A 24,923-nucleotide genomic window follows, 5' to 3' on the forward strand; every position below is an offset into this window, starting at 1 on the left:
TGTCTCTCTCTCTCTCTCAAAAATAAATAAACATTAAAAAAAAATTTAAAGACAGCCATCAAAGTAATAGACAAATATACTTTTTAAAATCTTTTTTTTTTTTTCATGTTTTCAACCTCCAGTTCACAGATTCCTAAAGTCCTAAACTCCATTCATGTAAACAGGTAAAGAATTCCTGGTCTTTACTTTCTTCCACCATACACAAAAATAAACCCAAAATGGATGAAAGACCTCAATGTAAGACAGGAAGTCATCAAAACCCTCGAGGAGAAAGAAGACAAAATCCTCTTTGATCTTAGCCACAGCAACTTCTTACTCGACACGTCTCCAGAGGCAAGGGAAACAAAAGCAAAAATGAACTACTGGGACTTCATCAAAATAAAGGGGCTGGGACTACTACTGGGACTTCCTTCTGCACAGTGAAGGAAACAAGCAGCAAAACTAAAAGGCAACCGACAGAATGGGACAAGATATTTGCAAATGACATATCAGGTAAAAGGTTAGTATCCAAAATCTATAAAAAACTTATCAAACTCAACACCCAAAAAAACAAATAATCCAATGAAGAAATGGGCAAAAGACATGAACAGACACTTCTCCAAAGAAGACATCCAGATGGCCAACCGACACATGAAAAAATGCTCCACATCACTCATCATCAGGGAAATACAAATCAAAACCACGATGAGATACCACCTCACACCTGTCAGAATGGCTAACATTAACAACTCAGGCAACAACAGATGTTGGCGAGGATGTGGAGAAAGAGGATCTCTTTTGCACTGTTGGTGGGAATGCAAGCTGGTGTAGCCACTCTGGAAAACAGGATGGAGGTTCCTCAAAAAACTAAAAATAGAACTACCCTACGACCCAGCAATTGCACCACTAGGCATTTATCCATGGGATACAGGTGTGCTGTTTGAAGGCACCCCCATGTTTACAGCAGCACTATCGACAATAGCCAAAGTATGGAAAGAGCCCAAATGTCCATCGATGGATGAATGGATAAAGAAGATGTGGTACACATATACAATGGAGTATTACTCGGCAATCAAAAAGAATGAAATCTTGCCATTTGCAACTATGTGGATGGAACTGGAGGGTATTATGCTAAGTGAAATTAGTCAGAGAAAGACAAAAAACATATGACTTCACTCATATGAGGACTTTAAGAGATAAAACAGATAAACATAAGGGAAGGGAAACAAAAATAATATAAAAACAGGGAGGAGGACAAAACAGAAGAGACTCATTAATATGGAGAACAAACTGAGGGTTACTGGAGGGGTTGTGGAAGGGGGGATGGGCTAAATGGGTAAGGGGCACTAAGGAATCTACTCCTGAAATCATTGTTGCACTATATGCTAACTAATTTGGATGTAAATTTTAAAAAATAAAAAAATATATCAATAATAAAAGAATTCCTGGTCTTTTATTTTTATTTATTATTTATTTACTTATTTATTCATTATTTATTATTTACTTTTATTATTTATTTATATGCATTTGAAATGAAAAATACTAGCAAATATCAGACTTAACTACTGTGGCAGAATGTATCTTCCAAAGATGGCCATAACAGTATCTCTGGGACCAAATGCTCTCTAGAAATTGCCACCATCCCAGCAAGAGGTGAAGTCTATATGGATGCAGATATGCCTCACTTGTAACCAACCAAATGCAACAGATATGAAATGCATAGCTTGTGAGGCTTTATCCAAAAACAAAACAATGCAACCTTTTTCTTGTTCACACTGACACTTAAGCTTGATCTGCCTATGCTGAGGCCACCATGTTGCACAGAAGCAAGGCCACATGTATGTACTCTGGTCAATGGCCCTCGTCTCTTCAAGTCCTCCCAGCCCAGATGCCAGATATGAGAGTGACAAACTTTAAAATTATCAAATAATTATCCAAAGTATTCCAGCCCCCAACAGTTGATCCCAACCTTCAGATTTTTTCAACTGCAACCCCCATCATCAGAAGAGCTGAGAAAACTTACCCTCACTGTGCCCCTTTGGAGTTCCAAACTCATAGTATCTATGTGCATAATAAAAAGTGTGTTTTATGCCACTGAGTTTTGTAATAGGTGTTAGGCAACAATCCTTACTGGAATAACTATCTCAAGGGAAGAGAGGGGGAGTTAATCTCATTTCTAAACTTGCATGTTTTTAACCTAAACAAAGTTAGTCTTCCTATCTACAAAAGACTGGAAAAGTGTGATAAAATTATGTCTACCATGAAAATTTTTAAATACATAAATCAAAACTTACACTAACCATTCCTGATTTTCACAAATGACATTAAAGGCATTTTATGCTTCAACTCTTAAGTAAGTCCCACAGAAATTATATGAACAGGTCATAAGCTAGATAAATTGCTTATATAAATTGTGATTTCTTTTCCCTTGTGAGAATTAATCGCTTCCCACTATTTAGAAAGAATGATTAACAAAGTGCAACAACACCTGATATATCTTCTATATGTAGTCTACAATTGATGGTGAACTTTTACTGCACAAGCTAAAAGACTAGAAAATATATAAACATTCTAAACAAACTAGTTTTAAAAGAAAATAATAAAAACTAGCCATTATAAATGCAAAAAAGTAAATGAAGTCTTACTAAAAAGTGTAATCATGGACTCAAGGCAATAGAAACTGGTTCTGAAATAACCCATCTAGCTCGATTATTCAGAAGATTCCTATCTGTTCTAGTGTCTGGAAATAAAGAGAGAAAAAGAAAAAACACACATCAAAGAAACAAGTACTGGGGTGTCTGGGTGACTCGGTTAAGCATCCAACTCTTGATTTGGGCTCAGGTCATGATCTCACAGTTCACAGGATAGAGCCCCGTGATGGACCCAGCGCTGACAGCACAGAGCCTCCTTGCGATTCTCTCTCCCTCTCTTTCTGCCCCTCCCTGCTTCTCTCTCTCTCTCTAAATAAATAAATAAACTTAAAGAAAAAAAAAACAACAAGTACATAACTTGGTGAGGATTGAAAAGCATCACTAACCTGGGGTGGCTATGGCTCAGTTGGTTGAGATTCTGACTTTGGCTCACGTCATCATCTCACAGTTCAGGCTCTGCGCTGACACCTTGGAGCTTGGAGCCTGCTTCAGATTCTGTGTCTCTCTCTGCCCCTCCCCCCCCCCACTCTCTCTCAAAAATAAACAAACATTAAAAAAAAAAAAAAAAGCATGACCAACCACTGACCTGCTGATCCTCAGGCACAACAAAGTTGGGTTGCCCATCCCTTCCTCCTCCCCAAATCTTAACAACGTATGGTTCTTGTTCCAGCTAGAAACACTGTGGAGTATGGAAGGGATACGATCACATCTACAGTTTAAGAAGACTAATCCAGGGGCGCCTGGGTGGCTCAGTCGGTTAAGCGGCCAACTTCGGCTCAGGTCACGATCTCGCGGTCCGTGAGTTCCAGCCCCGCGTCGGGCTCTGTGCTGACAGCTCAGAGCCTGGAGCCTGTTTCAGATTCTGTGTCTCCCTCTCTCTCTGCCCCTCCCCTGTTCATGCTCTGTCTCTCTTGTCTCAAAAATAAATAAACGTTAAAAAAAAAAATTTTTTTTAAGAAAACTAATCCAGTGGCTGTGTTGAGGCCAGGACAGGCAAGAAGGGAGAATACTCTGCTGCTAAAGTTTAGGCACAAAGAGGGCTTAGATGAAGGCAGTAAAAATAAAATGAGAAAGGTAAAGAGGAAAAACTTTTTGAGAGAAAAATTAACAAGGTTTGGTAATCAAGTTGGGTACATCTTGAGCTATTACAAAAAAGGCATCAGAGAAGATACATAGTTAGATAAGATTAAGTTTTGGTTTCTGTGCCTGAATTAAATATGACTGAAACTATAGTGCAACATCAGAAAGTACTAATATATAGACATCTAGCTAGAAAATAAAATATATGAAATCACCCAGAATTCTAAATTATACAGACATGAAGAAGGTATCAGCCAGTGGGGTCTTCCAAATTGGCACTGTGAAATATAGAGATATGAATAGAGAGCCAAGTGAACAAAGGCAAAGGGTATTCACAAAAGTATTCAAAATAGTAAGTCTCCAGCTGAAATCCATTCTGTAAACTCTATCAGGACAGAATTATTACTCTCAGTGTTGTTTTTCACTATTATATCTACACATATGGAATTTATTGAATGAACCAGTAATTGAAGTACATTAAATACAACCTCCATAAATGTATCTATACCTCCAAAAATATAATCTACGGTGGCTTCAAAGGATTTCTTACGGATTCAAACCTTTCAAAAATTCCAGCAAGAGAATGGAAAGGAAAGAGAACGGTAGCCAAACTAGAACATATGTTTTTGGAATTTTGAAAAAGCCAAAAATTCTGGGTTAATAAGAATTAAACCAAATTTACAGCAAGAAAACTAAATTAGAGAATATAGTGTTAAGTAAGTCAGAAAAAGACAAATACCATATGACTTCACTCATATGTGGAAATTAACAAACAAAACAAATGAGCAAAGGGGAAAAAGAGAGGGAGGCAAACCAAGAAACAGACTCTTAATTACAGAGAACAAACTAATGGTTACCAGATGGGAGGTGTGGGGGTAATGGGGAGAACAGGGGATGGGGATTAAGGAGGGCACTTATGATGAGCACTGGCTGATGTACGGAAGTGCTGAATCACTGTACCGTACACATGAAACATACACTGTATGTCAACTAACTGGAATTTAAATAAAAACTTAAAAAAAAAAAAAAAAGAAAACTAAAGTAACTAGAAGAGGAAAACATGGGTTTAATAATTTTATAAACATAATGTCTTCCCTAAACCTTCTTCAAAAAATAATGAATTAAATGCTGAGACGAAACGGAGTATCACCAAAAGTCAACAGACAGTAAGAAGCGGCTTAAAATGGATGATCTAATTTATAAAATTTAAATGTAAAAATATTTAAGGGGCACCTGGGTGGCTCAGTCAGTTAAGTGTCTGACTTCAGTTCAGGTCATGATCTCACTGTTCATGAGTTCGAGCCCTGCATCGGGCTCTGTGCTGACAGCTCGGAGCCTGGAGCCTGCTTCAGATTCTGTGTCTCCATCTTTCTGCCCCTCCCCTGCTCACACTTGGTGTCTCTCTCTCTCTCTCTCTCTCTCTCTGTCTCTCTCAAAAATAAATAAACATTAAAAAAAATTTTTAATAAAAAATACTTAAAATTACTTGACATCGCTTTTACAAATGGGCAGACACATACACACACAAATTAGAAGAAAAAAGAAAAGAAAAGAAATCAGAGGTATAGATCCTGAACAAAATCCACCATGCTGCCTAAGAGGTTGGAAAATCATTACAAGAGTATTATGGGCATTGCTCTTGGCTCAAACAATCTTATAAGCAGCAGACAAACTTCTGGGTACAAGTCTTGCATTAAGAAGAACTTAAAAATTATTTAACTGGAATTTTGAAGGATTTCCGTTTTTTTATTTAAGCTGTTCAAGTCTAATTATGAGGGGCAAATGTCAATTTAATACAAATTCAAAACTGAACTTTTACATAAGCAAGAAACCCACTGGGAAGCTCACTTTACGTCGATGTGTAAAATCCTCTGTTACAGTCTGCTTAAAATGCTTTTTTAAAAATAAACAGTTATGTTCTGTTGGCTTGATTTTATAAATAAACTCTTCCCGAAAGCATTTCTCTTTCTCAACCCAACTTGTGAAAGACGCAGTGTTTGCCATAAGAAATTGGTAAGGTGTTGCTATGGGAACAATATTTTAATACCATTTTAAAACACCAGTAGCTTCAAAGAACAATGAGGTAAAGAAAAAGTAAAGAGAAAAGGGGGTGGGAAGAGTACCCGAATATTTCACATTGCAACCATTATAATCATGCTGCAACAGAGCTCCATACACCTTTTTCTTTCTGTACATGCTAGGGAAGGTAGTAGGAGACATTTTAGGAGATAATAGGAGAGTAGTAGAGAAGGCAATTAATGCCAGCTGTTTTGAGTAAACAGTTGTAATCAGATCCTTCTTCCAAGAGTTAAAGAAGAAAAGGACAAAGATGTAGGGGAAAACTATTAAAAAGCCATTCCCATTCATAATTTTGGAAAGCCCTCAGAATCAAAGTAAAGTATTCTTTCAACTGTAGCCTGAAGAAAATTGTGCTGGGGGAATTGATTAAGTAATAACTCATAACAGGTAAAACCTGAATATGTTCCCTACCTAATGAAAGCTATTGAAGAGGGTGTTTTCCTTAAATCTTATCTTTATTGGGTAATCAAGAAAAAATTTGTTGTTGTTTGTTTAATGTTTATTTTTGAGGGGGGAGGGTGCGGGCAGGAAGAGAGGGAGACAGAAAATCCAGAGCAGGCTCCTCGCTATCAGTGCAGAGCCTGACTGAGGGCTTGAACCCACCCACCGTGAGATCATGACCTGAGATGAAACCAAGAGTCGGAGGCTTAACCAACTGAGCCAGCCAGGTGCCCCAAGAAAAATGTTTTAAACTAGTGGCTTAAGTTTATTTTATCTATGTTAATAAAGAACTATATATTTGCTTATAGCAAAGTTTATAATTAAGTGGAAAGAAAGAGCACTATACACTTCCAAAATATATCTTGCCACAAAGAATGACGCTCTTCGGATCCCTAAAACAAAGACTTAGAAGGAACAAAGTCCACTGATGGCAATCTTTTTGCTATAGAGCAAATATTTACTTGCACGTTCTAAATAGTAACATGGTTGGGGCGCCTGGGTGGCTCAATCAGTTAAGCATCCAACTTCAGCGTCATATGTTCGTGGGTTCAAGCCCACATTGGGCTCTGTGCTGACAGCTCAGAGCCTGGAGCCTGACTCTGATTCTCTGTCTCCCTCTCTCTCTGTCCCTCCCCTGCTTGTGCTTTGTCTCTCTCTCTCACTCAAAAATAAATAAATGTTAAAAAAAAATTAAAACAAAATAGTAACATGGAACATATGAAAAGGTTAATAACAATATTTTATGCTAAAGTATTAGCATAAAACCATAAAGTCTACAAGGTACTCTGATATAAATTAAATCAGATGCCATTTTTTCCCTAAAATACCAAGCTGGAAAGGATAGCCATTACTACATGGCATATCTGAAAAGTATTAATAACCATATTACAGGTCAACAATATAATACTGAGTTTAAGCAAGATGAACTTTTAAGTAAGTAGGAAAGGCAGAACCATGTAAGATAGAATTATGTTATAGGAGACAATTTCTCATGAAGGATATAAAAACACATGATAAAAGTCAACTTAGATACAAAAAACATTTGGTTGAGTTGTGATTAATGATAATCTAATACTAATATTATCTATGAAACTTTGAGAACCCCATGTCCAAAGTAGCCTCACTCCACTTACTACTCTATTAGTCTTTCAGAATTAGTAACTGACCACCCAGACCCCTGCCACCCCCTCCTTTCCACTGACTACCTTATTTCCCCACTTACTGTTAGAATGCTTTCCTGTCCTCCCCACACTCCTCATCCTTTAAAGTCCATCTTAACTACTTTCTTACCTGTGAAACTTTGAGAACACCATGACCAAAGTGGCCTCACTCCACCTACTCTACCATTCCTTCAGAATGTATTCATTCACAACCTGGTAGCATTTACTATACTCAAAAATGTGTCTTATCTCACCTAACCAGCATATGACCAGCATATAAGCTCAGTGAGGGAGAGAACCAGGTCATATATTGCTGTCTTTGAATAGGACCTCCAGGTCATATGTAGGCCCATGAAGTTTGAGAATTTCTGGACTATAGAATGATGAGCTATGATGATAATGGAGATAGGCTAACATAGAAAGAATACAGGCAAATCCATAAAGACAGAAAGTAGATTAGTGGTTGCCAGGGGCTGAGAAGAATGGGGGAAGGGAAATGACTACCACTGGGAGGCGCAAGTTTTCTTTATGGTATAATGAAAATGTTCTGGAATGAGACAGTAGTGATGGTTGCACAACTGTGTGAATATACTAAAAATCAATGAACTGTGCACTTTAAAATGATGTGTTTTATGGTATGTGAATTATATCTCAATTTTTAGAAAAGAATATAATAGCACTGGGCTCTTTGCAGTCCCTCCCATAAGGGAGTCTGATAACTTCAATACTCTATGGTTGACTATTAAATTAAATATGGAGGGACGACTGGGTGGCTCAGTCAGTTAAGCATCTGACTTCAGCTCAGGTCATGAGCTCACAGTTCATGAGTTCAAGCCCCACGTCAGGCTCTGTGCTGACAGTGCGAAGCCTGGAGCCTGCTTTGAATTCTGTGTCTCCCTCTCTCTCTGCCCCTCCCCTGCCCCTGCTCACACTGTCTCTCTCTCTCTCAAAAATAAACACTAAAGTTTTTTTTAATTAAATATGGAGAGTTACCTGGAAAACCATTCTCTTGAATAAAACCACCCAACTTCCTCTTTTCTATTTGTATAAACTATCTTTTTTTTTAAGTGGTTGTATTTTGTATAGACTATGAAAGGCAAATCATCTATGTCTGAAGAGAAAAGAGAAGGGATAATGAACAGCTTGAGCAGAAAGAAAGAAATAATAATTTAGACTGTAATAATTCCTTGAAATTTTAGTCTTATTATATTTCTAACTATATTACTATTATATCATCTTTTGTATCTTTCCCAAAACTAAGCAATCAAATCTGTGAAATCAGGTCACCATCCTCCCCTAACCTCTGCACGTCTTGCCTACCTCTGCTCTTCTGCTCAGTATATCATGCCATCAACCACCTAGCTGATCAAGAGAGAAACAACGTGGTCAGCCTTGTCTTCTCCTGCATTCCCCATCACTAAATGTCTGCTTCCTCCAACCCCTTTATTACACTCCAATACAAACCACTATCATCTTTCATTTTGGCTTCAGCAAAAGCTTCTTAACAAGTCTTCCTATGTCCATTCTTGCCCCTCTCCAGTGCACTGAGAAGGCAAGGATAGTTTTAAAATCGAACTTAATACTGTCTCTCTTAAAAACCTTCAATGGCTTCCTGATATTCTTAGGATAAGCCCTAGTAATTTACAAAGTCATTCGAGATGGCCCCCGTGTAACACTAACATTCCTACCTCCAACTCTTCCTCTCGACCCAACCATATTAGACTTCTTTTGTTCCTGTAATGCCTCAAACTCTGTAGCTTTTATTTTGTGTTTTTTAGACTACTAGTATTTTATTGAGGGATGATTTACTTACAGTAAAATGCATAACTCTTAAGCGATCAGCTTGAATTCTGACAAACATATACAGCTATTTAACCATCAACCAAATCAAGACAGAATATTTCCATCACCCCATAAAGTTCCCATGAGCCCCTTTCCACTCAATCCTTCCCCCAACTCCAAGCAACCACAGTCCGATTTCTATCACAATAGATATTTCTATCATTCCTGAATTTCATAAAATTAGATCATACACATATATATTCTTTTGAGTCTGGTTTCTTTTATTCAACTTAACATTTCTGAGATTTATCCATGTTACTGTATCAGTTTTTCTTTTTTCCAGTTGAGTAGTAATCTTCTCTATAGATATACTATAAACTGTTTATTCGTTTTCCTATTGATAGACATTTATTTTCTGATTGGGGCTATTATGAATAAAGCTGTTAGGAACATTCTTTACAAGTATTCTACACTCATAGGTGTTATTGTTCTGGGATATATACACCTACAAATGGAACTGCTGGCTTATACAATAGGTATATGTATAAATTCATCAGAATCTGCCAAATTTTTTACCAGAGTGGCTACACCATCTTATGCTTTCACCTGTACCAGTTACTCCAATATGGAGGATATCTCCCCAACAACAGTATAATCACTCTTCTGAATTTTAGCCATTCTTTCATTTTTTCATCAACATAATATATTTATAGTGTTCAAAAACAAAACAACATAGCAGAGACTACAATTAAGCAGTCCTCTGATCCACCCCTCCCCTTCCCTATATTCAACTACTTTTAACTTTTTCTGGTTTGGGTTCTCTTGATTATTTCCTATTTCTAAGTATTTATTATCACCATATTGACTTACCAACTTTAAACATTATTGATTTTCTGATATTTTCAGATGGAACTACAGTTCACTTATCACCTCCCATCGCCATGTTCTCTCTCCATCTTCTTATACTCAGGTGATCCATTTTAGTTCATCTACTGTTACTTAAAAAATTATCCTTAACACCAATTTTTTGTTTCAACTTTGGATACTACCTTTATTATTCATACATTACTGAAGGTGACCCTAGTTACTGCAGTAAATAAACCCCAAAATTTCAGTTGCTTAACACAACAGAAATTTGTATAATGCTGTTATACTAATTAATTAGACAGGCTTAAAAGAATTAAAACAGTATGCTTCTCCACAGTTGTTCATAAAGAAAACTAAGAGCATGCAAGCCCACTCTGTCTCACTTCTGGGCCTTCCTACATATTGTTTCCTCAGGCCAAATGCTCTTCCCCACTCCCTCCTTCTTCCTTTACCCAGCCAGCTCCTATGTGTCTTTCAAACGTATACTACCACAAAATCACTCTGGAGCCCTCCCAGAATCCCGAGAATGGGGCTAGGTGGTCTTCTGGCACTCTGTGTTTAACTGTCATAGCATTGATTACATAGTGCTGAAATCTGTGTTTTCTTATCCATCTCCTCCAAAACGAAACTTTTTGAGGGAAAGGGAAGATTTCTCTTCATTACTTTTTCCTCAGTACTTACACAATGCCTCGATTCCAAGATACTCAAGTATTTTGTGAAAAATCAAACTTATTTGAATAATTATTCATATAAATATTATTTCTATTATTTATCCACTAAATTACACATGTATAAGGGAAGGAGAATCAAAATGGATCCCACAGGGCGCCTCGGTGGCTCAGGTGGTTAAGCGTGGGACTCTTAATATTGGCTCAGGTAGTGATCTCACGGTCATGGGATCAAGCCCTGAGCCACAGAGAACATGAAGCCTGCTTGGGATTCTCTCTCTCTGCCTCTCCCCCGTCTACACTCTCTCTCACTCTCTCAAAATAAATAAATAAATATTAAAAAAAAAAAAAAGAATGGATTCCAAATTTTAGATAATACAAACAGTCCACAAAATCTAATTTTATATTTCAAATAATAATTAGCCTAAGCAGAAAGTTTAAAATCTACTACTGGGAAAACATCAGAACAAACACCACAGCCTTCAACTGTTAATACTGTTAAAGTAACAAATGGAAATAAACTTGCATTTATTTAATAATTTATTAAGAGCCCACTTTGTTCCAAGCACTGTACTAGACAGATTCCAAAGATTCAAAAGGGAATATATCAGACACAATCCCTGACCTAAATATTATGAAGGCAGAGCAAATCTATACTAAAAATACCTTTAAAATGCTAACATATACTAAAAATACCTTTAAAATGCTAACATATGAACAACAACAAAACCCCGCAACAACGAAAATCTCAATTCCAAAAAGTCCAATGGCTGGTTAAATTTTTGTTTTCAGGGGCGCCTGGGTGGCTCAGTCGGTTAAGCGTCCGACTTCAGCCAGGTCACGATCTCGCGGTCCGTGAGTTCGAGCCCCGCGTCGGGCTCTGGGCTGATGGCTCAGAGCCTGGAGGCTGTTTCCGATTCTGTGTCTCCCTCTCTCTGACCCTCCCCCGTTCATGCTCTGTCTCTCTCTGTCCCAAAAATAAATAAACGTTGAAAAAAAAAAATTTTTAAAAAAAATTTTGTTTTCAAAAAAGCATTTCAAATTATTAATTAATAACTTAATTGAGCAATTGTTTATGTAATGAAGGACTTTCTCATGCTTCTGGGAAGTTTTTGAGCATGAACCTACATACCTTACATAACTGGGCAGATAGGAAGACAGTCCTAGATAAGAAGAAGAAAAACAGATAAAACAAGTACAAACAGTCTTTGTGGAATCGCAAACAGCTACAGTCATGGAACAGACCTGCTATTAGCAAATGGTAGAAAAAAAAGGTGGAAAATACCTAAGAAGTAAAGCAGAAATACAAAGAGGAACAACAAATGGGAGAAGCAATAGGAGAAAGAGAAGTGAAATGAAACAGCGAAGACGAGATAAAAATATTTAGCATACAAATAAGCTTCACACTTACATTCTGGATTCAAGGTAAGAATCTGGGGAACAGTTAGAACTTCTTTTCAGGATCTCCTACTGAATTGGGAAGCCCACAAGCTAAGCAATTTACAGATACCACGTATACATTTAGCACAAAACAAAAAACAATGGTAATTCAAAGGTACCCCAAACCACATGTGTATCACACCTCAATTACATACACGGTCCACAATTAGGTATGCATCTCGGATCTGATTAGCATTTAGATATTATCATAAAAATGCCTGATTCTTAATAGACGTAAATATGTTATTTCATTATAAATTACTTTCTTCGCCTTTTTTTATAATAAAGGAATATAATCATTTTTTAAATTACACATGAAAATAGGTTATGTCATCTATGAATTTCAGTTCAGGGTAGTAAAAGGAACTATAGAATAATTCTTATAAAGGGAAAATTAGGTCAGCTGGGATTGAGAAACACTGCTATAGTTACTGGACAACAAGGTATGTGTATCTTAACTTCACTAGACAAACTGTTTTCCCCAGCGTTGTAATAATTTCTAATTTCACTAGCACTGTATTACAGTTCCAGTATTCCAAACCATTGCAAATACTGGATACTGTTACCAATCTGGTGGGCAAAAAAGTATATCTTATTGTGGTTTTAGTTCCTATTTCTCTGACAATATAATTGAGTATCCTTTTTATTTATTGGCCATTAATGTTTCACTTTTTTTTTTAAGTTCTCATTTAACTTTTTAGCCTCTTTTTCTATTGGATTAAAAATACCTAACTTTACGGGGCGCCTGGGTGGCGCAGTCGGTTAAGCGTCCGACTTCAGCCAGGTCACGATCTCGCGGTCCGTGAGTTCGAGCCCCGCGTCAGGCTCTGGGCTGATGGCTCAGAGCCTGGAGCCTGTTTCCGATTCTGTGTCTCCCTCTCTCACTGCCCCTCCCCCGTTCATGCTCTGTCTCTCTCTGTCCCAAAAATAAATAAATGTTGAAAAAAAAAATTAAAAAAAAAAAATACCTAACTTTAAGAATTCTTGGGGCGCCTGGGTGGCGCAGTCGGTTAAGCGTCCGACTTCAGCCAGGTCACGATCTCGCGGTCTGTGAGTTCGAGCCCCGCGTCAGTCTCTGGGCTGATGGCTCGGAGCCTGGAGCCTGTTTCCGATTCTGTGTCTCCCTCTCTCTCTGCCCCTCCCCTGTTCATGCTCTGTCTCTCTCTGTCCCAAAAATAAATAAACGTTGGAAAAAAAAAAAAAAAAATTAAAAAAAAAAAGAATTCTTTCTGAGGGGGAATAAATTAAAGTGAACACCATGCCAGCAATATCCAAAGAGCAAAACCACAAATAAAATTAGGCTTATTAATCAGATCATTTTAATAAAAGGTGGTATGCACACTTATCAGAAAGGCAGACAATCTGGAAGGAAAAAAAGCTTCTATTTTTTTATTTATTTTTTATTTATTTTTTTTTAAATTTTTTTTTTCAACTTTTTTTTTAATTTATTTTTGGGACAGAGAGAGATAGAGCATGAACGGGGGAGGGGTAGAGAGAGAGGGAGACACAGAATCGGAAACAGGCTCCAGGCTCTGAGCCATCAGCCCAGAGCCTGATGCGGGGCTCGAACTCACGGACCGCGAGATCGTGACCTGGCTGAAGTCGGACGCTTAACCGACTGCGCCACCCAGGCGTCCCAAGCTTCTATTTTTTTAAATTAGAACTCAATTATAGAGGAAAAAAAGTGATAAAACAGCTTATACTCAAACCTCACTTGCTTACTACACTGCAAATAAGATTTTCAAATATCTTTTTCTTTCCTTGATATAATTTTGTAAAATTTCTTTTAATGTTTTTATTTATTTTTGAAGGAGAGAGAGACAGAGCATGAGCGGGGGAGGAGCAGAGAGAGAGGGAGACACAGAATTTGAAGCTCTAAGCTGTCAGCACAGAGCCCAACGCGGGCTGGAACCCACAAACTGTGAGATCATGACCTGAGCCGGAGTTGGATGCTTAACCGACTGAGCCACCCAGGTGCCCCTTTTCTTGATGTAATTTTAATAAAGAATACCTAGCATGTTCTTGGGCAAATTTTAATCCTCTGGCAATTATTTTGTTTCAAATGCTAATTTACTTTCAACTATCTGAATGCTATATTGTCTAACAATATCAGTAAAATCTGTAAACTGTAGAATTTCCAATTAATTAAAACAAATGTCTTCTAAGAAAAGTAGTCTATTCAAAGTTGCTCTTTGAGTATGCTCAAAAACTTGTAAAGCAACATTTATGTTCTATCAGTTTATCTCATTCCCATTACATGCTGCCCTTTATAATAAAATAGAATTATCTGCTTTTGAACAATAATCTCCATCCTTTCAAAATACAGTCTATTAACTCTAGCTTGTATCTGTTCAAGTTCTACTTTATCTTGACTTTGCAACATTCTGATTGGGTTTTTTTTTGTTTTTTGTTTTTTTTGTTTTTTGTCATTTAAGTCAAAGACCTATATTAAAAATGTGAACAGCTCATGTCACCAGAAAAAGAGATATAAAGCTAAAGGAACAGAATAATGTGAGACTATGTCATTATGATAATCCAGTGGTACTTGAAGTAACTAAACTCCTTTACCTAATTATGCTAACTTCTTTGCGGCTTTCCCCTGTGTCTGATGCCTATCACTTTAGATTACCCTGTTCACTAGCTCTCTCCACTGACTCACGACAGCTAGTGACTGGCCAGGGACCTCCATTCCTCATTTACCTGGTTACTACCTGAAACCCCAACTGCCAGGTCCCCTGGACTGCCTTAGCTCCCTCATTATCCCCTCCCTCCTTTTTTCCTCCCAGGCAAAATCCTTGTTCCCAGTCCTCACTGCTTGGATAATACAATTTCTATACTTGCCTCTGGCTGCTGTAAAACCCCACAACCTCTGACTAATCTTCTCCAATCCGTACTCTAGTTTCTAATGCCTCAGACCCCTGGCCAGTGACTTGGACCTGAAGAGCCTGTTTCTATTTAGAAAACTATGACAAGACACAGCCTGACGTGTAAAATTTTAATTATGAACATGTTTCTCCACCGAAACAATAAGTAGTTCTCGTACTGCAGTACTAGAGTACTATAACTCAGTTACCTATAGGCTAAACAGGTTTTGGTGTGGTAGGCTGGTAACCTGGGCATGATTTTCATCAGTGTTCCCTGAGACAAAAGGCATTTCAAACAACTGGCTTAAAAATAAAGCCTTCCACCTTCCCCAAAATACCAGTTCTATATTCTCTCAATAAGCAACACTATGTTACAAAGAGTCGTAATCAATTTCCGTTAATTGACTGAAATACTGGAAGGAATGGGGGGGGGGAGGCAAAACCGTATCTGCTGCTATAAGTATATTGTAAATATAATTCAGCATTCACAGACCACAATAAAGTAACTGAATTTTTAAGGGCATATTTACTGGCCCTCTACTTAATATTACTGATTTAAGCTAAGGCCACCAACAACTTCCTTTCCTATCACATTAACAAATTCAATTTTAGAAAAAGGAGGAAACCTAACCTTCGCTGAAACTGATTATGAACCAAAAGGCTTACGTGCTTTAATTTATCGTTACTACAGTTCTGTGATACTAGGTACCATTAATCCCATTTTAGACATGAAGAAACTAAGGTCCACAGAAATCAGATACATTGACAGTTGGTTTATAGGATTAATAATTTTTATTAGGCCAAAAAAGAAAAGAGAGATTGGATGTTTAATTCCAAATCCAAATAAATCAGAATAGTCTGAAGGATGAATTAGAAATAAAATTAGGGGCGCCTGGGTGGCTCGGTCGGTTAAGCATCCGACTTCGGCTCAGGTCATGATCTCACGGTCCGTGAGTTCGAGCCCCGCGTCGGGCTCTGTGCTGACGGCTCAGAGCCTGGAGCCCGTTTCAGATTCTGTGTCTCCCTCTTTCTCTGACCCTCCCCCGTTCATGCTCTGTCTCTCTCTGTCTCAAAAATAAATAAACGTTAAAAAAAAAAATTAAAAAAAAAAAAAAAAGAAATAAAATTATAAATTAGACATATTTTAACCCAAAAGTTTGGGTGCATACAAGGGTCAGACTCTCTGCTCCCAAAGGCAACTCCTCCCTCCTAAGAACTTTTAAGATTCTTGAACATATTTGGAAAGAAACACTTTGTCAAAATACTTTGTGCAATTTAGCTGATATTCCTGTTATAGGGTAGAGCTGAGAATGACCTAGAACATTAGCAAGAACCTCAGAGAATCTGAGAAACCCAGACAACCTGTGGACTGTTGTATGGCCCACTTCCTTGGAAACGTCAACCCTAGAAGCAAATCAAGATGTAAGCTGATTCCCTGTTAAAATAGCTTCATCTTTAAATCCCAAGTACACTTAAATGTAATTAATTAAAATGGTTTCATTTCTATAGCTATCTAGAAAATGGGTCCTTGTACTAAGAGCCACTTGCCCAAGAAGTTCAAAAGTAATGGTGAAGTCTAGACAGGACTCCAAGTCTACCTGAATCCAAAGTCCGTATTCTCTCTCACTTTACAATCTGAAACCAAAGGCTTATGTCTTAAAATATTGTGTTTTCCTACTTCGATCTCCTATTCTGAATCTAGAATTAGAAATTTATGTTAAATTTTATAATTTCGTATTTTCTACAGTAATACATTTTAAAACTTAAATGTATAGCCTCTCACAAATAATCCACTTTGGGAGCACCTGGGTGGTTCCATTGGTTAAGCATCCGACTTCGGCTCAGGTCATCATCTCATGGTTCATCTCATCTCACTGGTGGTGCAGAGCCTGCCTGGGGTTCTCTCTCTCCCTCTCTCAGCCCCTCCCTCACTCTCTCAAAATGGATAAACTTAAAAAGTAATAGTAATGGGGTACGTAGTTGTCTCACTCTTTTTTTTTTTTTAATTTTTTTTTTTTCAGTTTACTTATTTGAGAAAGAGTGCATGTGCGAGTGGGGAAGGGGCAGAGAGGGAGGGAGAGAATCCCAAGCAGGCTCTGCTCTGTCAACGCAGAGCCCGACCCAGGGCTGGATCTCACCAACTGTGAGATCAAAACCTGGCCTGAAACCAAGAATCAGACACTCCACTGACTGAGCCACTCACCTGCCTCTAGACGATTATGACAGACGATCATGTTAAAAAATCTACTGGGAAAAAAAAACAAAACAACTTTCTACCCTTAGTGGTTTTCACAAAAAATTTTTAATACTATACTTTGACTTTGTCTCCTTCATAGAAAGGGTCAAATACCTGAATTACACATCTATTTGCACAAATCTATACTTCTATCGAGCTGGACATATATTTAAGGGAAAAAAATCTGTATTCTGTACAACATAAAAGCAACTGAGATAATATAATTAAAAAATCTTAATGAGAATAAGCAGCTATTTCTCGACTTTCAATATATGAAACTTAACTAAATAGTTTTAAGGTTAACAAAAAGAGCGGGCCTGGGTGGCTCAGTCATTTAAGCGTCCGACTTCGGCTCAGGTCATGATCTCACAGTTTGTGGGTTTGAGGCTCACGCCTGGCTGCAGGCTGGTGATATGGAAGCTGCGTTGAATTCTCTCTCTCCCTCTCTCTCTGCCCCTCCCTCACTTGTGCTTTCTTTCTCTCTCTCTCAAAAATAGATAAACTTGAAAACAAAAAATTTGATGAAAAAAAGTATTTTAGTAAGAATTGCAGCCTTACCCATAGACATGTTAAAGTTTTTCTCAAGGAATCGCCAGCAAACACACATTTTATCAATTCCAATTCATAAAGTTAAGAAAGCAAAAGCTTGGGGCGCCTGGGTGGCTCAGTCGGTTAAGTGTCCGACTTCAGCTCAGGCCATGATCTCACGGTCCCGGAGTTCGAGCCCCGCGTCAGGCTCTGGGCTGATGGCTCGGAGCCCGGAGCCTGCTTCCGATTCTGTGTCTCCCTCTCTCTCTGCCCCTCCCCCGTTCATGCTCTGTCTCTGTCTCAAAAATAAATAAACATTAAAAAAAAAAAATTTTTTTTAAGAAAGCAAAAGCTTATTCCTTGATGACAGGGGAGAGTTCCAAGCATTCCATAGTGGCCTGTTACATCACCAGCGTGGCAAGGGAGGTGAAGAAATGGTGGCAAGTCTTAACTGCCACTCCACCATGCCTGCTCTGTGCTAGGCAGGGGCAGTCCACCTGTTACCAGTCATCAGGAGAGCATCAATGCTGGGGTGCCAGTGGTCACATACGCTCTGGAAAAAACTGTACAGAAATGAATGAGGAAGTGGCAAACAAAAACCAGCAGTCAGGAAGACAGCAGTCTGACAGGAAGTCAGGTTTTCTCAAGTTCTCTTCCTGCCTCAGCCAATGCCCTCTGCCCTACTTCCCCTGACTAATTTTCCTTTAAGTCTGTCTTCACTTTCTTTCAGAACATCTCGATATTTTGAAGAGTACTCATGAGGGTTTTTTTTAAAGACTGTATTTATTTTTAAAAATGTTTATTTATTTTGAGAGAGACAGAGTATGTGTATGCAAGTGGGAGAGGGGCAGGGAGAGAGGGAGAGAGAGAATCCCAAGCAGACTCTGTGCTGTCAGTGCTGAACTCAACGCAGGACTCAATCTCACGAACCATAAGATCATGATCTGAGCCAAAATCTTGTTGAAATCTTAACTGGCTGAGCCACCCAGGCACCTGAAGATTTTATTTTTAAGTAATCTCTACACCCAACATGGGGCTCGAACTCACAACCCCAAGATCAAGAGTCTCATTCTCTACTGACTGAGCCAGCCAGCTACTCCCTCGGGAGTTAGATTTTTAAATCTTTCTTACAGCCCACAGAACCTAGTATGATGAGTAAATGTTCTACCAATTTATTTTGATAGTTGAAATTTACCTTTGTATCACTCCAGATAAAATTACATGTTATATAAAATTAATGGAATCTCCACTCTTATGGGGAAAAAAATCTTCTATATTTTTGCAAAGAAAAAAGTCTAGAAGACTATACACAAAATGTTAATAGTGAGTATGTCTAACTTAGCATAATAGATGCTTTCAACATGCTTTTCCCATACTGTCTGAGAATTTTATTTTCTTTCTTTTAAGTCTATTTATTCAAGTAATCTCTACTCCCAATGCAGGGCTCAAACATACGACCTAGAGATCAAGAGTTGCATGCTCCTTAGACTGAACCAGCCAGGCACCTCCTGTCTGAGAATTTTATAATGAACATATCTGAATTTCATAACCAGGAAGCAAATTAATGAGATGTGAATTAATGGCATTCACCACATTTCTAATCCAGCAACCTTATGATTATATAAGACACAAAGGTAATAAACTTTACATTAGAACTTCCCTTTAATCTCAGGCTAAAAATGTTAATGTTCACATGTTCCTGATATGTCCATCACCCAGAATTACTCCCTGTGATGGCATATCATAAACTGGAAGCACTATACACAAGTACAAATAAGGTTCAAATGAAATTTAAATGTGATATGGCTGGGACGCCTGGGTGGCTCAGTCAGTTAAGCATCCGACTGCGGCTCAGGTCACAATCTCACAGTTCATGAGTTTGAGCCCCACATCAGGCTCTGTGCTGACAGCTCAGAGCCTGGAGCCTACTTCAAATTCTGTGTCTCCCTCTCTCTCTGTCCCTTCCCTGCTCACACTCTATCTCTCTCTCTCTCAAAAATATATAAACATTAAAAAAAATTTTTTTATGTGATATGGCATTCTTTATAAATGAGACTTGAAGTAATAACACATTTTAGTTCTTTTTAAAAAATTTTTTATGTTTATTTATTTCTGAGAGAGAGAGAGAGAGCATGAGCAGGGGAGGAGCAGAGAGAAAGGGAGACACAGAATCTGAAGCAGGCACCAGGTTCTAAGCTGTCAGCACAGAGACTGATGCAGGACTTCAACCCACGAGCCCTGAGATCATGACCTGAGTTGGAGTCGGACACTTACCTGACCAAGTCACCCAGGTACCCAACACACTGTAGTTCTTAAACATCTTCCCATTCTGTACACATTCTTCCAAGTTCATTCCATGGCTGCAAGTTCTTTGACTTCTTTTCTCATCTTCCAACCCTGCTCTCTGAAATTCTATGGACAACAGTTCCACCATTTTGGAGTAATGAGTGAAATGTTCCTAATGTTCTCCACACGAAGAGCCTCTTGCCTATGTGAGACTATATGAACTAGAAAATACTAGGAGTTATATATATCATGGGATAGAGAAGAAAAAAAGCAGAAACAAGCTCTATCTACACTTTAATTTATGGTGTTGTCTACATTCTCCTCCATCTAGCCGTCCCTCTTCACCCCTTGACTCTCAACCAGCTTACCTTCTCTGTTCTACCAAGTCAAACAGAAAAATCCAATTCTGCCTTCTTACACTGGGCTGCTAATGAAGAGAACTGTACAATCCTGCAGACTGGTCCCATGACTCACCACCTACTTTAGATGGACTATAATGCTTCTATAATCTTATCTTTGATCAGCAAATGTTCACATATCCTTCATCAATTACCTCCAAGGCTCATCGCTTAACAGCACACCCACAAGAAAGAGGCACACAAAAATGTAACTACCTCATCATCCCCCTAGCAAACTGACATACATTGACACTATCCTGTCTTCTTTCACTGGAGTTTCAGAAGACAAACTAGCTGTTCCATTTCCTATTCAAGGTCAAGTCCTCCAGCTATGCTTGTGATCCACTGGGTTTTACAAATTCCTCATTTACAGACCCGTTACCCACTAATAAACCCATATAGCTTTATTGGTTCTCCCCCAAATTTTAAGCATAGCATTTATGAGCTTTTTTTGTACTACACACCCATGAAACCATCATGACAATCAATATGATGAAGACTTACATTCTCCAAAGACACCTCATACTCCTTGGTAATATTTCCTCGTTTCCATTCCCATCCTCAGGCAATCACTGACCTACTATCTACCACGATAGATTACTTTGCATTTTCTCGAATTTTTTTATAAATGGAAGTGGGTAGGAAAAATATAACTAGGGGAAAAAAGACTGTTAGCTATGCCCATGTCCAGGAAATAGCTAAAAAAGGCTCTAATTTCTCACCTCTTAAGGCTATACCAACACGATATGAAGGCTAAAGCAGAGTCTCAAATTAAACAGCAATAAGTCACCACTACATACCTATTAGAATGGTTAATATCCAGAACACGATGCTAGCAAGGATGGAGAGCAACAGGAATTTTCGTTCATTGCTGGTGGGAATACAAAATGATAGAGCCACTTTGGATGATAGTTTTGTGGTTTCTTACAAAAGTACACAAACTCTTTCCATACCATCCAGCAATTGTGCTCTTGGAGGTTTACCCAAAAGAAATGAAAGTTATGTCTACAAAAAGCCTGCACACAATGTTTACAGCAGCTCTACTCATAATTGCCAAAACTCGGAAGCAACCAAGATGTACTTCAGTAGATGAATGGATATACAAACTATAGTACACCCAGACAATGGAATATTATTTAGTGCTAAAAAGAAATGAGCTACCAAGTCATGAAAAAGATGGGGGAATGTGAAATGTCCATTACCAAGTCCAAGAAGCCAATCTGAAAAGGCTACATACTCTATGATTCCAACTATATGACATTGTGGAAAAGACAAAACCATGAAAATAGTAAAAGGATCAGCAGTTTCCAGGGGCCAGGGAGGGGGTGGGGGGGGGGTATAGGATAAACGGCAGAGCATAAATGATTTTTAAGGCAGTGGAACTATTCTCTATGCTACAATAATGGAAGATACATATCATTAAACATTTGTTCAAACCCATAGAACATACCATACCAAGAGTGAACCCTAATGTAAACTATGAATTCTGGATATCAACATAGGTTCAACAATTATAACAAATGTACCACTCTGGTGGGGGATATTGATAATGAGGTAGGCTATGCATGTGTGGAATAGGGAATATATGGGAAATCTCTAGACTTTCTACTCAATTTTGCTGTAAACTTAAAACTGCTCCAAAAAATAAAGTCTGTTAAAAAGAAACATACGGCAGGGTACCTGGGTGGCTCAGTCAGTTGAGTGTCTGACTCTTGGTTTGGGCTCAGGTCATAATCCTAGGGTCATGGGATTGAATCCCACACTGTACACTATGCAGAGCAGGGAGTCTGCTTGAGGCTCTCTCTCTCTCTCTCTCTCTCTCTCTCTCTCCCTCTCCCTCTCCCTCTGCCCCTCTCCCTAGTTCATGCTTATTCTCTCTCCCTCTCTAAAAGAAATTTAAAAAAAAGAAGAAGAAAGAAGCATATGGCAATTTTGGAGTTGAAAAGTACAATAACTAAAATAAAAATTTCAGCAGCATATTGGAGTTGGCAGAACAAAGAATAAGCAAACTTGAAGGTAAGCAATTTAAAGTATCTGTATGATAAATAGAAAAATAAAATTAGGAAAAATAAACAGAGCCTCTGAAACCTATAGGACACCATCAAGCCTATAAACGTGTATATGATGGGAGTCTTAAGAAGAAAGGAGAGAAAGAAAGAGGCAGAAAGAACATCTGAAGAAATGACGGCTGAAAACTTCCAAAATTAGATGAAAAACAGTAATCTACACATTCAAGAACTCAACAAACTCCAAACAGAATCTACACTTACACACATATAATCAAACTGTCAAAAGACAAAAAGAGAATCTTGAAAGCAACAGGAAAAATAACTCCTCATGTACAAGAGATTCTCATAAAATTCACTAGTGACGTCTCATTAGAAACTATGGAGACCAGAATGCAGTGGGTTAATATAGCCAAAGTGATGAGAAAAAGACTGTCAAACAAGAATTCTGTATCCAGCAAAACTATCCTGCAAAAATCAAAGGAGAACCAGGTGAGGAGGAAAACAGAAGAAGCAATTATGACATTCCCAAATACAAAAATGAGAGACAATTCATTACTAGCAGATTTGTTTTATAAAAATATACTAAATGGAGACCTTCAGTTAAAATGAAAGGATTACAGACATTAATTCACCTACACAGAAAATAAAGAGCTCTGGTAAAGAGGAAAACATGGATTAAAAAAAAAAAAAAAAGCACAAACATATTTTTGTTTGTAACTTTTTTTTCTTCTGTATGATTGAAAGACAACTACATAAAGTAATAACTATACAACTGTGTTAGCAGGCTTATAATGTACAAAGAAGGATGTATGCACTTAGCCACTATGTAATAACATCCATGTTAAACTTGTGTCAAAATCACTATCACATTGGGGCTAGGTCACTTAGGTAGTGATAAAATACTATTCAATCTAGAAACTACATACTTTCTGAAGGTCTATTAAGCAAATTCTCAATAAATATATGAAGACTGTGAGGGGTCATGCTTTTCCAGCTTCTGCACAGCAAAATAAACAATCAACAAAATGAAAAGGCAATGTACAGAATGGGAGAAAATATTCGCAAACTATACATCTAATAAAAAGTTAATGTCCAAAATATATCAGAAACTCCTACAACTCAATAGCAAAAAAGAAAGAAAAAATAGGCAGAGGAACTAAACAGATGTTTTTCCAAAGACAAAATGCAAATGGCCAACAGGTATATGAAAAGGTGCTCGATATTGTTAATCATCAAGGAAGTGAAAAGCAAAACCACAACTAGATACCACTTCACACCTGTATAACGACTACCATCAAAAAGACAAGAGAGAACAACTGCTAGTGAGAATGCAGAGAAAAGGTAACGCATGGAGTCCTCATCATAGAGAAGTCTCTGTTTCAAAAAGAACATCTACAACTGGGTTTTCACTTCCTAATAATTAATACCTTACATATCAGGGTTTTTTTTCCCAATGAACTCAGAAGAAGTGAACTCATGTTATACTCAATTATGGTACAATAAAATAGCAAAATTGCACACCATATTCATATTGGTTGAGATAATAATGTTTAGGATTTTGGAAAATTAAAAATCACTTACCAAATGCTCATTCTGATAGGCCATTACAAATACCACTTAATAGCTAATAGAAAACTGCCAACTTGGAATTTTTGAAACAATATACTCTAAAGCAAACTCAGGATCATGGACTGCCAGTAGAATTTTTTTTATTGTTTATTCATTTATTTATTCAGCAAACATTTATGGACCACCTGCTATATGCCAAGCACTACGGTAGGAACTGAGGATGAAAAGACAGAGTCCCTGCCCCTTAAAGTGTGCACAGTCTAGTGAGAAGTTCCCATTCTGAAAGCAAAGAGTTTATGACTAGAAGAGACTTTAGAATTCCCTTATTTCACAAATAAGGAAACTGGCACTCATAGCTAATTAGCCATTCAGGCCAACAGACACTTAGGTCTACAGATTTCCTGCCTCATGTGTTCTTTGCACTACATTTTTCTTTGACCAAGAGTGATGATGGAGTACATCCATTTGCGTAATAAGAAACATGCAACTGTGGGCAGCATACGCAAGTCACCAAATTGGAAACAGAAATACCTAATGGATATAGACAATATAAATATTTAACAATTTAGAGACAAAAATCCCTAATAGATGCGTTATCATGATAAAGTCCCAATAAGAAACTGAAGAACTAAAATAAGAAAGAACTAAAATAATATAATAGTAAGCCTTCTAAGTCATAATTATGGTTTTCCCTCTGTTTACTGATCTGTTAAATGGGCATATTAAAAGTACTGATTTCATATGATTGTTGTGAAAATTAAATTAATTAATTAATACTTGAACGCACTTAGTAAGCCTGGTACCTATTGAATACTTAGTAAATGTTAGGTATTCTTATGGACAATCATTCCTTAAACGCACAAGTATGTCATATAAAGACAAAAAA

General features: G+C 37.8%; 1 protein-coding gene across 8 annotated transcripts in view; it reads right to left on the bottom strand.

The window, feature by feature from the left end:
- CDK19 (cyclin dependent kinase 19) overlaps positions 1 to 24,923 on the bottom strand; it is a 196,413-nt gene that overhangs the window by 98,235 nt on the left and 73,255 nt on the right. The window lies entirely within an intron of this gene.

The sequence above is a fragment of the Leopardus geoffroyi genome, chromosome B2 (assembly GCF_018350155.1).
Source record: "Leopardus geoffroyi isolate Oge1 chromosome B2, O.geoffroyi_Oge1_pat1.0, whole genome shotgun sequence".
Lineage (NCBI taxonomy): Eukaryota > Metazoa > Chordata > Mammalia > Carnivora > Felidae > Leopardus > Leopardus geoffroyi.